We start from the raw sequence: 15865 nt of genomic DNA, 5'->3' as shown, positions 1-15865 counted from the left end.
TGGAAACTGCACCATAGGCTAACGTTGCTGCCAAGCAAGGGTTAAAGCGTGGCCATTCCCCTCTTGCCTTTCCTTACTAACAGCTTTCAGATCTTGGCATCTATCAAAATAGATGCTGGAGCCAAAAACTAACAAAGGTGGAAATGATTGCTGCAGGGCAGGCCGCTGTTTCCTGTAATCTGGTCTCAGGCCAAGCAGATACAGCTCCAGCTGCAGCCCCTGCTTCTGCTGGAGATGTTTACGATGAGCTGCCATGGGACCCAAGGCTGGAGCAGCCCAGGGAATTGGCTGTGCAACCTGAAAACCAAACCAAACCAGGCAAGGACAGATATCATACCTAAAAGTGTGGGTTTGGACAGAATATGCATTAGAAGGTGTTATGGGTAGGGGTTATAAAGGTGACCCGGCCCTTGGGAGCCAGCTTTGGCTTACAGAGCAGTACAGTGAGTAAAGGCAACTGGTTTAAGTCAAACATCTTGGCCACCCCATACGGTGGATAATGAGGGAAACAGCCCCTTTACTTTCCTGGGGCTCCAGTCAAATACAGTCACCTCCTTCCCTTCTCCCCAGCCAAAACCCACCAGCAGTCACAACAGCCAGTGGCTCAGCAGGGGCTGAGCAGGGACCTTGATTCGCCTGTAGTTCTTTTGTTGGTTTTATGGTCATGTAGAAACATGGTGGCTTTACATGCCAGTCCGGTGGTGCCCCTTGGTAGAGGTGTGGCATGGTGGTGGGAGGAAAAGGTAGTGGCGGCAGGACTTTGGGGCTCACTGGCAGCTCCGGCATGGCTGAGCACTGGCGTAGATTGATGGCAGCTTCTTCTGGACGTGACTGTGTGCTGGCGTGGCATCATGGGTGCCTCCTGGCTGCTTGTTCTCTACTCTGTGCCTCTTTTCTGCTGAGACACAAAACTCTGGAGGAGCAAGCGTTTGGAGGACTACGTCTGAGTTGCTGAAGTGCAGGGAAAGGCAGTTCTGATCCTTGAGGCATGTGGTGGGGCAATGCTGGACTCCGGATCCCATTTGAGGACAGTGGAAGCTACACTGAAAGCCCAGCGTGTTGGGAAACAGCCTGTAAATGAAAAGGGTGTGTGATTTCATAAGGCACATTGAGGCTTGTGGAGGAAGCTTACCTAAGTCAATTAGCAATATACATGTGCCTTGGTATGCATGAATCCTGCTGGCAGCGTCGAGGCTTTTAAAGCCAAATCTGATACAGTTTTGAGCACTTCTGGAAATAGGAAGGTATGCAAGTCTCCTTTGAAAGTGCTTCGCGCTGGAATATTAACTCCATTTTAAAAGGGTTGCCAACACACGTAGCTCCACCAGTAAAAATGGAGGTCAGGTTACACCAGTTATGTTGGTGATGAATGGTGTATAGACATCCATTAAATTTTAAATCAGGCTCATTTTGACTTATTTAAAGTTGATTAAGAAAAGGTTGGTGTTGAACCACAATAAGCCACTCTCAAATAAGGGAAGCAATACAAATTAATCAAGTAGGTAATAAGCTGGAGCTACAACACTCAGGTTGCACCTCTGCCTGTCCAGTTTTCTATTGTTTCCTTTTGCATTTCAGACTTTCTATTACTTTCTCTGTGCCTGTGAAGTAATTTTAGATACCTGTTCTCTAATGTTTGGGTTTAGTTTTGTTTGGGTTTTTTTTTTTCCTGTTGGACATTTCCTGGAAATAGCATTTAACTTTTTACCCCCTAATGCTTGTGTTCAAATCCTTCTCCATGCAGGGGGGAAACAAGTGCGTTTCTTCTTCACTCCCATCACAGGTCTGTACCACCGTGTGCTCTCTGCTTGAGACTGCTTGGAAAGTACTGGAGGTTAGAAATTCAAGCTCTGTGCATACAGGTTTTTGCATTATAAGAAGAAAAAGTGAAGTGCTTCAATGTTCAGAGCACCTGAAGGGCAGGTAGGTACAAAACGTTGGTGTCCTTGCATCTGCGATGGGTTTGGTATGTGATCGAAGTTTACTTACTGCTCTTGCCCTAATGCACTTAAGACCTCCCTGAGTTTGAAAAGTGCTTTGAGAACTTGAGATGCTCAGGTCTTTCTAGAAAGATAAAGCAGAAATTGCTATATTCACCTTCTCTTTCAGACCTCCTATTGTAACTGCCTTCTGTGAGCACCGAATTTATACGAAAAATTTATAAAGCATTAAAAAGTCATTGCAGTCTGCCTCCATTCCCCCACTGATTGCTGCAGCTTCTCAGTTTTGTACTCAGTTTCCATCACTTGGGAGACACATACATCATGCCAATAGGATCCATAAATATTCTTAATCCCATTTTGCTGGTAATTTTCTCTTGCTTTAATCTGAATGCAAATGGGATCCCAATTCACATGAGAAACTACTCTTCTGCCTGGCTGCATTGGTAGCAGTGCCGCCCCTCAAAATGAAGCACCCTACAGTTGTATTTTGAACATAAACCCACATTTATTTCATGTTTACATGATCTCCAGACTTTGAAATCCTTCAAGGGCACCCCAAAATGCGCTCTCAATTTCTACCAGTTACCAGGCACTGGAGGGAATACTGGAAGCTGTTCGGGACAACAGCCGCAAGGCAGAGATCGGGATGTACTGGAGACTCATCTGGCAATGCCAAAAAAAGAAAACACTGCATTTTAGGAGGGTTTCTTAAGTGCTCACCAGCACAGTAGGCGTGGGGTGGTGGGCTGTCACCGTTGTGACGGTTGAAGCAAGTGGGTTCAGCCAGAATTAATCCACAGCTCACAATTTTGAGAAGGGCTGTTGCCTCACCACATTATCCAAAGGTGTGTTCAGTGCGTGGCAGTACATGTCACCCTCATTAAGCTTCGTAACGTCACACAGATCTGAAGCTGGTGATTTGCTTCTGGGACCACTGCCATGCCTCGGGGTGCCTGACGGGAGGATTATTTTTGTTCTTTGCAGAAGACACTGTTTTCCAAATGGATCATAAAAAGAAAAATGTGCTCGTAGGTGTTGAAAGAGCAAATGCTTTTGCATTTGACTGTGCTGTGCTTTTTCTAGTTTCTCCACTCTTTGGAAGCAAACGGGTGCTTTCATCCTAATTTTAAATTCTGGGTCCTTGCAGACTGGCCCAGTCCACATAATTACAGTGAGGACAGTGATTTTTGAGGGGAAGGCAACTGAAGTAGTGTACGGTGATTCACAAAACAGACCTTCTGAGATACTGTCTGCTCCCTTAGCCAAGTTTTTGCTTTATGTTTTCCTGGGTTTTTCCTTTTTTGTTTCTGGTTCATAAGCATTCATGCTTTCATACACCCCCAGAGTGTTTCTGAAGCTCCATTAAGGCAGTATCTGCACCTGGTTTGAAGTCCATTTCATCCTTTCTCATGGAATTGACGGTAACCCACACTGCAGTTTTCCATGAGGCAATCTGCCATACCGTGTCCTGCCCATGGCTCTCATTACACGCTCTTTCTTTACTCCATGTTACCAGTGACCCTGTCTGGACCCATCTGTGCTTGCCCTGGAGGTAGCTTCTGGTGCATTTTTTCCCCATGTCTCTGGCTTTTAGCACAGGTTTCTCCAGGTCCTTCCTGAGAACTCCCTGGCACCTCTTTATATACTGATTTTGAAGGATTCTGCCCTGGTTTTCTGCACTATAATGTTTGGATCCACTTGGAGACTTCTTGTTTGTTAGCAGCTGTATGGCTGGCCCCGTCTTCTACACCAGCATGTCTCTCTTTAGCCACCGTTTGACTGTGCAGGTCTGTTGTGAAATCCTTTCCCTGACTCATCCTTTTGATCCTTTTTAACTGCCCACTCAAAAAGCACGTTGTGGGCTGGGATGAGGGATTCACCCGGGCTTCAGCTGTGCTGGTGCCTTTCATCCAAGCATCTCTGAAGCTTCTGGAGAGGAAATAGTTCCCACCATGGCCCCACACAGAGTGGGCCATGAGTTCATTTCTCCTCTGGCTGCTGGTGAATTGTCCTGAATTTTCTGGACCAGAGAAGCCACTTCCTTCACGTGCTGGAAGGCACAAAATAGGACCTGGCCAGGCACCGTGCAGGTGGAGCTGGCGCTCCGCGAATGGCCAAAAGGAAATCAATCAGTAAGCACAGCCGACCCCTCTGGTGGCACAACTTCTGTCACTGGATGGGCAGGGTTATCAAATCTTACCTGCTGTTAAAACCGCATTAAAATGGAAACAGCAGCTTCAGATAATTTTGTCTCTCTATCATTTCATTCGCCAACCATCTGAGCTCTGGTTGCAGGGTCTGTCTCTTTGGAGCAGCCTTCCTAGGTGGATGGATATTGTCTCTTTTCCTCATGAATTCTTCATGACAGTGTTGATCTCCTGACTTAAATTTTTTATGCAATTAAGGCAAGCAGTATCATCGAACTGTCTGCACAGGAAATGATGATCAGTGACAGCCTGAATGTATCACATCAGCAACTTCCTACAAGGCGCTTGCTACCTCCACAGAAGTTATTTGCAGGTAGTTTTAATTACTCTTTGTCTTGCCCAGAGGGGAAAGTGTTGCTCAAAAACTAAAGAGGTCACTGGGCCTCTAGAGATTGCCTCATGTTTCCATGTGGTCCTTGAAGGTCTTGTTTTCCCGGCCTGTAAAAGGAGGATGTTCTTACTGGATGGAGGTGGGAAGCACATTGAGATGTGCAGCGTGAGCTTGGTGGGTACCCAGCTGCAGGGAGAAACAGGCCCAGTGCCCTGCAGAGAACACAAACCACACGCGGTAGAGATTGAGCAGAGCTGTCACTCCTGGGCAGTACGATACAGTTGTGGTCCTCCTGGCTCCAAAGTGAAGTCAAAGGGCAATGGGACATTCAGACAGCCATCTCTAGGGGACAACATGCTGCCTGCACAGAGGGCCGAGTGCTGCTGCTGTGTACACTGAGTACTGATGCTCAGCAAACTGCAGTTTCCAAAGTGGGCATTGATACCTGTCTCTGCCTTTTGGGGCTGGTCTGGGAGCAGGACTCTCCCAGCCTTCGTGCCAGGGGGAGGATGGCAGAGGTTTCACATGGGCACATGTCAGGGGGAGGAAATAAGTGACAGAGCAGCCTTGCAGAGAAATGTTATCACAGGTGGTTGTGATTGCGTGCATGTGTTGTTTTACTTAACCTCCAAACAATGTATTTGATTCCTTTTTTTCATTTTAAGTATTATTTGAGCCCAGCTTCAAAACGACTTCCTGAGGTAGCAGATCTGGCAATTCTTAGCAGAAAACAACTTCTGAGTAACAGCTAGAGCCTTATACTGAGGTTTTGAAACGTTGAAGCCATCACTTCATTTCCCCAGGTACCTGCATGCCTGGAGTGCATTCTCCTTATACCCCTTTGCCTGAACACTAGGAGAGGTGGCAGAGTTATTAATTAAAACAGTGCCATGCACAGGGTTTGGAAAAGGAACAACAAATACGAAAGGCCTGTGAGCTATTTCCTCCTCTTCTCCTTCCCCTGCAATTTATTCTAATCCAGGTTTTCCATGTGATATCCCTTGCAAAAAAACCCAACCAACAAACAAACAAAAAACCGCCAAAACCAACCCACCTCCCCATTCAGACTTATTTTGGGAAGACGCTTGGGAACACCTTTTGCTTTGAACCTGAATCGTTGCTTTATTTCATAGATATGGAGGCAGCAGCAGGGACCCACACACACACTCCCTGGATCAGGCGTTGGCACTATGTGAATATAACACAAAAAGACATGTAGGCAGTACTCCCTTGCCCTGGTATGGGGGTATGAGGGAGGCTCCCAGAAACACCTGTTTCTTCAGGTTCACAGCCCTGTTTGAGTCATTGATGGCCAGTGATGTTGCCTTTATCTAGGTCAGGCTAGAAAAGATGTAGAGCTAGTACAGGTGAAGGCTGAAGGTCAAATCCCAGAATCCAGTGTAGTTGTCTCTTCCAGACAACAGTTCAGGACCCATTACCCAGCTCGGCATCCTTCAGAGCTCTGTCACCCCCAGAAAACCTCCTTTGTATCACCCACTTCTCTGCAACCTTCTTGCCACAGCTCTCCATCACTGAGGAAAACTGGTGTTCTTAGTGGCAGGGATGCTGCAAGGATAAGTACATTGTCTGTAGTGATGTCATTAAAAAAAATTAATACGTTAAAAATGTTTCCTTCCTCTACAATAATGATAATCTTAATTTTTGAGCTTCCTGCAGTGGAACATTTTCTTAATTGAATTCCTAATTCATTGAACATCTCTAATAAGCATGAATGACAATTTCATCTTACTGGCTGCATTCTTTGAAGGGATGCTCTTTGGAGACTGATGCATGAAACAAAACCTTCTTTCCCCTCTCAGGCCAAGGTTTTAACTCCAGTCTTTGCTCAGCAGTCAGCATCAACCTGGGGCACTCTGCCTCTCCGGGGTATGTGCTGGGCTCCTCTCATTGCTGTCTACAGCTTGAAGGCAGTAACAGTCCTGCAGGCACCCTGGGTTCATCTCTGGTAATTGAGCTGGGCTTCCCCTGCTGAGGAGGCACTGGAGTGGACATCCCTGAAGGTGAAGGCTGCTCTTGCCCCAGAGCACCAGCACCAATCAGGAATCCCACGTGCTCTGCTTTGTTCAGCACTGAATGAAACGCTTTGCTACATGCTGGGCAATCTTACTGCATCCTTTTTAGGCCTGCTTTTTTCCAAGGACCTGGGGAGCTGGAGTTCCTTAGCTGGCATATGATTAATCTGGAGCATGCTGTCACATTCTGGTGCATCTTCCTTATCCTTCCATTTCCAACACACAATTTTTTCCTTGTCCTCAACGTGGTAAGTCCTTTGTTGGAGATGAGCTCCTGTGTCTTGTTGCAGGATACAGGTACACCTCTGCAGGAGCTAAGCCACCACGGGGCTGCCTCTCAACTAGTTCAGCAAACGTTCTCCTGCCTGTACGAGCACAAACCCTGCAAACAACTTGCTTGAACCAGGCAATTTTTGCACCATTCCCTTGGCACATATCTCCTGATGCTGGCATGACTCCTGATGGAGGTATGCTCCACCATGCCCTCCATCCCAAGTGCATCTGAAGACAACCACATAGGTGTTTAGGTTGCACAGAGCTTTGCAGGGCTGGTAAAAATGTTTTTGGTGATGTTACAGTTCCCTTGTCACATTGGAAAAAAAGAGGAATGGAAAGAGAAAGAGGTGAAAGCAAGGGGAAGAGGATGGGAATCCTGCTGTCACAGTTACCTAGCTTCAATGTAACTGGTAGCACACAGACACGACTCCTTCTCCTTAGGGTTTTTTGAGCAAAGAGCCTCTCCCAGCAGCTAGTCGGTCTCTGCTGTACCCCAGTGAGTGTCGTTGGTTAGCTCTAGCCTTGAAGCAGTGGCATTGTTGGTTCTTTGAGGCCCAGCTGAAATCCAGCAGCACTCCTGAAATGAAGATGTCCTGGCTGCTGCCTGGATAAAGCATGGCAGCAAGCTGAGCCCATGAACCCGTGTCCTCAGATAGCTCGTCTGTTAAGGTAGCACTGCATTCTTAGAGTTAAATGGGTTCTCACAGCCAGAAGGTGACATCAGTGGAGTAAGGAGGTGGGCTCCATGTTTGCTACATGGAAAAAGGCACATCAGTTATGGGAAACAGTCTTTCGCATCTCAATTAGATGTGACACACACAAGTCTCATCTCTAGGACCATTTATTATCCTCTATCTTTGTTATTTCTAGAGCCGCCTTATTATTATTATTAATATTAATGTCAATATCAATATTATTATTATACCTCAGTGCTTCCCAAGATCTAAAGTATTTATTCAAGACCAACATAGGATGAATGGGCTATAAAGGGATTTAGGTTCCTTAGGGAGGAAAATCTCAGTCTGGCACGCACTGAGAAGCCAGCCCCATCTCTTCCCTTTGCAGCCAGGGCTGACTGTTTGCGCTTTGCCATCCAAAGCAAGCAGACGGTCCAGAGGCTGCAGGACGTTCTGGGATTGATTTCCAGAGTAAGCCCACATATTGCTGCTGGTTGTGCAGGAGCTAAATTGAGCACGTATATATGAAATAGCTGCAGCTTTGTCAGCTTGTTGCACCCACAAAAGCCACGCTTACGACATGCAGAACTCCCCAGGCGATCTTGTGCCATGCTGGGTCGTTTCCTGTGGCAGAGGCTTTTTGCATGATTACTTCTTAATTGTGCTTTGTGCCCGTTGTTTTGTGACTTGCCAAGCAAGGCTATGGATGAAGCGTATTTGTTTGAAGTGTTATCCTTTAGATCTGGCAGAGAGATGACAAAGCTGGGGGGGGGGGGTGGGGGGTGGCGGGGACGGACGACACACGACGGGACGACACACACACACCAATGGGAAATAATCCCCTCTTCACCGGAGGTCTGAATTCTTCTTCCCTCTTCTTCTCTGAAGGTCACTGTTGATCATGAGCCCAGTTACAGCACGGTTCCTGCAGAACATCTCTCCCTTGCTATCCAGCTTCATTACGGTTCCTATTTTCTCTTGCCTCTCAGGGCAACATTATACTGCACTTTCATTGCCACTCAAGAGGGAAGGGAGCCCTCCTAAGCAAACCTCTTGAGCAGGGAATAGTCCTGATAAAAAGCTGTTTATGTGCAATGAGAAGACACCGACCTTGAAATCACTCCACAGTCTTCCTCTCCAGTCCATTATAAACGTGACAGCAGGCAGGTGAAGACTGCTGGCTAGCAGAGAACATTTCCCTCCCCCCCAAAAAAAATAAAATTATCCAGCTGTTTAGAAGGAAAGCACCGATTATCTGCTCTCTCAGGAAAACTGCGAACAAGGAAAAGTGTAAAGCTATTCACACCAAGTCTACAGGGCCAAAGTGTGTGCAGTAACACCTTAAACTCCCAGGGCTCAACCATCGGCTGATAGCAGAAGTTGTACCAGGGGCTGTCAGGGCCATTTCACTATTCTGTGGTAATTTCACGGAAAATGAACTGTGCTGAAGATGCTTTTCCATTTGGGTTCACATAGGAATGTTCTCCAAAAACAGCAAACGTGCCCAATATTCTTAACTTAAAATGGCTGCTTAAAATGCAAGGAACAGTGTGGCTAATTAAGCCTCTGATCATTTAAAATTAGCTCATATGGCTTAGAGAATACAGCCCAATCCAATTAGCGCAAGAGTGCTTTGCTAGAGGCATATATAAAAAGAGGTCCTATGGAGGGGAAGAAAGATCTAGAGACTTTCCAACTCCCATCTACAGAATGAGACTGTGCCCTTTTGTGATAATTTCAATATTCTTCCTGTGACTGATTTGCAGCAGAGAAGAAACAGAGATAACAAACACCCATGGATCGTCTATGGCTTCAGTGTTGTATTTTCCCACTCTCCCGTTTCCACTGGTCACCTGAATGGAGTGCAAGATATACCTTTTACTCAAAGCCAGAGAAGATCGAAAGCACTCAGTATGTTCTATATATGTTCAGTTAGGAAATTAAATTAGGTTGTAGTGCAGTATTGTGGAGTGTGGCAGAGGAAGATTTTCCTCCCAGGGCGGCCCAAGTGATGGAGCAATTGGTAAGGGCTCTGTATTGTCACCTCTTGTCATCCTACACACTGGAGGGGATGGCTTGGTAACACCCAGCAGTGACATCCCACAGGCTGGGGGACACATTTAACTACATTCCCTGTCAATTTGATGGCTTCTCTTCATTTTTATTAGCAACACCGATTTTGACTAAGGATAGAAACTTGTACTGATCATGCATCATTTAATTAAAGGGATGATGCAAACGTGTCTGAAATTTCCTGTGGACATTGACTTCTGGGAAGTTGTCCATATTTTGTTTGGACTCTGGCAAATTGATATCTGTCTAGTGCTTCCTTGGAACGATTTGGTTTGCTCTGAAAGCAATAGCTCATTTAAGGCCACTTAGTACATGCTCTAAAGCTGCGCTGCATCAAGGCTTCAGCTGATTTCAGCTCTCATTAAGGAAATGGACACATCCCTGTCTCTTTATACCAGGGGCCTCTCAATTTACTGATGTTTTTCGTGGCTGTGTGAAAGGACTCTGCCCAGAAAAGTGACCACTGCCCAAGCACCGTGTTTGTTCCGATAGGTCTAGCCATATCCTCAGACACGGCACGTGCCTTATCATTCTCAGCAGATGAGCCTGCTATTAAAAACTCCCAAACTATAGATTTTTTTATTATTTAGAGAAGCTGGACAGGTTCAGAGGTGTGTGTGCTGATGTTTCAAACAGGACATTGCCATCAATGAGGAGCCTCCACAGTGTAAGTTGTTGTGCTGCTGGAGGATGTGGTTTGAAAAAAACCACGGTCACATAAAAGGATTGTATTGTCCTTTGGAAGTGGAATGAGTCGACTGCTTTTCTGGAGGCAAATTTATGGGGTTCACTTAGAGGCAAGCCCACATCATCAGTCTGTACAGCAGTCGTGGAGCCTTCAGAGTGCCTGACAACTGTTGCAGAATTTGCATCTCTACACCTTAACCCAGAGCCCCAAAGTCTGTGCCATACACGTTGGGGGACAGCACAGGCACCCACAATTACCCCCATCAGTTAGTTATATTCCCTTTGTAATCAAACCTTTGGTGTTTCAGTGCATTCCTTGCTGCACTGAAGTCACTACTCTTCCGTGACGTCTTCTCCTTTCTGTGTTGTTCAGGTAGTTGCACTGCCTTGATCACAGCAACACCAGACCTCTTCAAGAAGTGCATCATCACAGAACTCACATTTATTTCCGTGGCTCTCCCTTCTTCCCAGTCCCTGAGATGATAACAGAGGTGAGTGTTCTATTTTAACGTGTTCCTTTTTTTACCGCTGCTGATAAACAGGCGTCGGCAAAGGAGTAGCTTAGCACTTGAAATGTGATTCAGTTCTGAGATCTGGTGGGCACTCATTTTAGGGTCAGTGCTTAGGGAAGGTCGGACTCCTCCAGAAGTGAGGTTCAGTCCCATGTTTCCCAACCAACTGGCCTAATGCCGGGGAAATAGGCCATCCCAAGCTTCACTGTGGCCTCAGTGAACTGAGCGTATTTAAGAAAATCCCAAGACCTGAAAACTGACATTGAGTAGAGGAAAATGAAGGGCAGGGTGGCTGCCCACCATACGACTGTGCAACCTGGCTGCCATCCAGGTCAGTGGGTGGCCCTGAAAAACACCCGGTAAAACTCAGATTTTCTGAAGAACGTGGGAAAGCATCTTACTCGGCTTATATCACCTAGGAATTAGAGGGGTGGGCTTCCTGGGTATTCATCTTGAGAGGGACGTGTCAGAGCATTATTCCACCCCACTGCGTTAGCCTGGGGAGCTGGGGGAGAGCGCTCTCTGAGCCAAAGGTATTACCCTGGTAATGCAAGTTGTATTACTCAAAGAGATTTAGGCTTGAAAATGTTGTGAAGGGCTAAAAATGTGCAGAGAGATGGTTACTGCAGCTCAGCCGTTTCCCTCTGACAACAGTCTGTAGGAGAAGCTGAGCAACCTTTTGCAGCTGTCAGAGGAATAAGTCTTTTATCTCAAAGGACTGATCCATAAAGAATTAATTGTCCAAGCCCTGCTCTCAGCCAGGTCATTTTTGTTACAAAATGTATATGTATTATCAACATCAGGACATCCCATAGACTTTCTAAAGGTATAAGAAAGCCCTAGATTATCATCCTCTCACATTAAAAAAAAAAAGTCCAAAAAGAGTCAGTCATCTTAGTGCCACGGGCTGGATTCCTGATTTAAAAAAAAAAAAAAAAAGAGAAAATGCACATTAAGAAAAAATAAATGTGTACAACTGAGAGATTTAGGAGGGTGTTCCAACCCCCTGCAGCCAGAGAAAGAGACTGTCATGACTCTTAACTCTGGTACTCTGGCTCAGACCCTAAATAGTTGAGGCCAAATTATTAATAGAGAAGGTGAGTGACAGATTCCAGATACACAAGTCAGGCTGCCTCCTGACATTTTCTGTCAGTAAAAATAAGTAGCCTTTCTTTACATCTAACAGAAATCTCTTCCCTGGCTCTCCTTGACGGTTCCCCCTCCTGTCTCCACCTCCAGAGATGTCTGAACAGTATAATTTCCTTTTATTTTTAGCCATCTTTCATAATTGAAAGTATCTCTGTGTCAAAGAGAAAACGTTTCCATGAATTCCTCAACAGGCACTTACTGAAAGCAATTGATGAAAATGAAATATTTAATGGGGTTTTACACCTGTGGACTTGGCAATACTGGTGCATCTCAAAAGCAAAATTTTAGTGACATCAAGATGGATGGGCATGGGGCCATCATCTCACCAGCTTCACTGGTGCATCTCTTTGGGGTCGGGATCTGGCCTGAGGGGTGTATGAGTCAGTGGCAGGTGAGCTGCTCCTCACTCCAGAGCTTTCTGCTTTTCCCACTGAAGACCCAATACCGCTGCTTGGGGCAAAGCTGATGTTTCTCACTTCTCAGTAGTACTTAGGGTGGCTGCAGCGCTCTCCAGAGATCCAGCCACATCCACAGGCAGTATTCATCTCATCTAAGGTAAGGACCACCTGGGATCAGACCCAGGGTCCAGCTTGCCCCATTCCTTCTCTTGCAAAGTGGCCAGAGCAGATGCCTCTGGAAGACAGCACAGGAGCTCCTCAAGTGATCTCCTGCATATGTGCTGCCCACCTGTATGAGTTTGTACTTGGGATCTTCCTGAGACATTGTTTTTGCCTTTGCCTTTGTTAGTGTATGAAGGGTTTTTCTTCCCTGGATTAGCTCACCTCTTCCCAGGCCAGTTCTGTGTTCCTGTTTCGATGCTCAAGCAGACAGATCCTGCTCCTGCTCCTGCTCCTGCTCCTGCTCAGTAGCTCAGCTGGACTTTGCCTTGGCCCGAAGGGCTGCAGCAAGAACGTATCAAAGCAAGTACAGGAGCAGAAACAGCCTCTCAACAGCACACAGTGAGGGAAGAGGTGATTCAGTTTAATGCAACTACTAAAACCAACCCCAAGGATCCAAGACTTTAATTGCACCCACTTTGCAAATCAAGCTTTCTCTAATCAAGCTCTCTTGTGACTCACCACTAGCCCAGAGCTGACTGCTGTGGAGGTAGAGAGGACAGACCTCAGCTCTCGTCTGCCCTTTCTCCCTTCCTCACCAGCTAATAACTCCCCCTTGCTGTGTGCCCCCTTCTAGGCTGCCTCCCCTCTCCCTCCAAGTGTCACGGCTCTACCCCCTGCCACCTCCCACCATGGGCAGTGTCTCATGCCTCTCACAGTGTCTTGGTGGAGAAGGGTGCAGAGAACCCTGTTGCATCCTCAAAATTAAGGAGGCAGAACCCCACCCCACCTTCTCAGTGCTGTCCCCAGGCATGGGTGTCAGCTTAAGGGTCTCTCTTGCTGCCTATGTCAGTCCCTCATGGTTTTCTGTTGTGAAAGCTGCAGAAGAAAGTTTTCAGCTTACCGTGTCCATTTAGGAATGATAACATGGCTAGAATTTATGAATCATAACTAATCGTGTTGCCAGTACAGGGAGGATTATACAATGTGTGATCTAATAACCCCCGACTGTTTAATCGCCTGTGGTAGGTTCTGAGCATGTTACACGACAGGTGACATACCTGACCTTTTAAGGTGAAGCCACAAAAGGTGTTTCTTTCATAGGTGTTTCCCTGCTCCACTTGGGTGGAGCATCCTTGCGAGTAGCAGGACCTCCTGGCCTGGCAGAAGCAGGTGGGAGTGTTGTCACACAAGTGTTGTTACATCTCAGAGGAGTTTCCCACTGGCATTCCTGCAGTGATTTCAACAGCAAGGGGAGGAAATGAGTCTGGATTTTGCATGAGGCTGTTGCTGCACGGGTGTCTGTAGGTGCCCAAAAGCCCCCATGGTCTCCACAGGAGGCTGGAAAGGTTCTGCCATCCCAGAGAAGACATCGCTGGGGCAGAGCTGTGGCTGTAACCTAGCCCTGCAGTGTGCCCTCATATGAGTTGTGCAGGTTCAGAGCTAGCAAACTCATGCCGTTTGTGCACTGTTCACTCACTCCCGTCCACCGACCTCAAAGAAACACTTTTCCCCTATGAAGAGCTGCCTCCATAATGAAGGTATGAACAATGAAGATAATGAAGATGGCCTTTGCCTGACAGTGACAGTCCCTTCCTGCTGCTGCCCCATCCTCAATAACCTCTTGGGTTAAGTTCAGCCTAACCAATACAAATATATCTGTCATATGAACATAATTGCATTTAATTGCTGAGATAAATTTAAAATAATTGCCCAGGTGACGTTCACCCTTCCAGGGGCGTTTGTGAATGAACAGGGGGTTTCTGGGCAACCCCACGCTCTGCCCAGGTGCTGACGGTGACTTTCACAGACAGCCACAGCACAGTTCTCGCTCTTGAACATCTTCCCTGCAGCCCTTGGAGTGGTTTCAAGTGAAAAACAGAACGGTGACATATTAAACGTTGCCTCCCACACAGTGTCTCTCTTCAGCCTCCGTTGTTGCTTGCTGTGGGTTCAGGAGTCTCTGGTGGATCAGCCTGCCCCCGAAAACGCATGTGTTTGCCAAAATAGAAGCATTTTTGCAGAAGGCAATGATTTGGCTGAACGTTTTGCCAGCATGCGTCTCTGGGTTTTGCAATTTGTTTCAGCATTTTGTGTTTGTATTTAATTCTGGATTTCATTTTCTTGTACAAGATACTACCACAACAAAATATTTTAATGTTTGCAAATACTTTTTTTGGGAGGGGTAGGGGAAAGACATTGATTTTCAAATATGTTTTGAAATGCCAGGATTCCCTACCAGGCAGTAGGGCCATTTTCCTGTCAGTTCACAGCACCAGCTCTGGTTACATAGAAGTTAATGCCACTGTGAGAGGACCTGAACATCTTTCCCACTAATATGCTTTGCTTCCAGGATGGTGAATTATTTAAAATGCTTTCTATGGCTTTAGTCTCTCCCAAGTCACAATCTCATATTTCATTAATGTCAGTCTCATATTCGATTATTCCTTTTCTGGTAGCAGCTGGGATCTCCTGTCAAGGACCAAGGAGCAGTTGGTACCTTCCTAGGTGGTGATGGAGAGCAGGGTAGATGGGGTCTGGCTTGATGCACTAATCCAGCCAAAGCTAGGGACAACCGTGACCTGCACAACGCAGGGGGAGTTGGAAGAGAGCAAAGCCAACAGCTGAGCAGAAAAATTACACAAGCAGGTGAAGTAGACCCTAGGGTTGGTGGACCTTAGAGAGCAAGCATGGGACAAAATAAGAAAAGGTATTTCAAGGCAGTGGGAAGCGTTTGTGTTTGATATGCCTCACATATGCTGTTTTCTGGCACCTGGGAAAACTGCTCAGTAGTAGCGAAAAAAAAGAGTGAAGAATAATGTCTCCAGTGCAAAATTCCTGCAGCTCTTGGCTCAGCAGAGCATAATTGCTGGTGGCTGGAGCCTGCTTAGGACACTGGAGCTAACACCTCTGTGCTTGCAAGAAGTGGGATCTTGGGTGACCACAAGCATTAAGTTTGGAGTATCATTAAAATAGCAACACCTGCAGGAGCACAGAGTCCTGAACTCCCTGCTGAGGAGTTTCACTGTGCTGCTAACTTAGAGGGAAGATGTCACCTACTAAATCACCCAAACCACTTCCTGCAGCACCTGCTTTTTCCTCATGTCTCCTATCCAAATCGTGGCTAGACCCATGTAAAAAATGCTGTCTCTGCTGAAATAGCTGGGCTGGGCCTTGCTGGATCCACAGCACACATTGCCAGAGGGATGGCTGCAGGAGGAGTGATGTATAGAAGGTGTAACACCTGTGCCCGTGCTACAGGCAGAGCCAGAGCATGGCCCTGTTCCATACTGGAGCCTGCCAGAGTACGGCTCTTCATCACAGCCCTCAATGGAGTCAGGCAGCACACAGGCACTTGTGAAAAAAAGCTTGCAGGCTTTTCCACGCGTGAGGATATTGCTGGATATGAAATGCATTGGG

The 15865-nt window shown here is 46.6% G+C and overlaps 1 long non-coding RNA gene across 1 annotated transcript in view; it reads left to right on the top strand.

Annotated features, from left to right (window-relative positions):
* The first annotated feature begins 1750 nt into the window (after positions 1-1750).
* Positions 1751-15865, top strand: part of LOC119146716 — a 59351-nt gene continuing 45236 nt past the window's right edge. Inside the window, exons 1-2 of the long non-coding RNA XR_005103814.1 lie at positions 1751-1923; positions 10601-10718. This is a non-coding gene — a long non-coding RNA (uncharacterized LOC119146716). The remainder of the gene's footprint in view (positions 1924-10600; positions 10719-15865) is intronic.

Source organism: Falco rusticolus, chromosome 4, assembly GCF_015220075.1.
Source record: "Falco rusticolus isolate bFalRus1 chromosome 4, bFalRus1.pri, whole genome shotgun sequence".
In the NCBI taxonomy this organism is placed as follows: Eukaryota; Metazoa; Chordata; class Aves; order Falconiformes; family Falconidae; genus Falco; species Falco rusticolus.
Note: the sequence above shows the minus strand (reverse complement) of the source record. Positions and strands in the feature narration are given on the sequence as shown.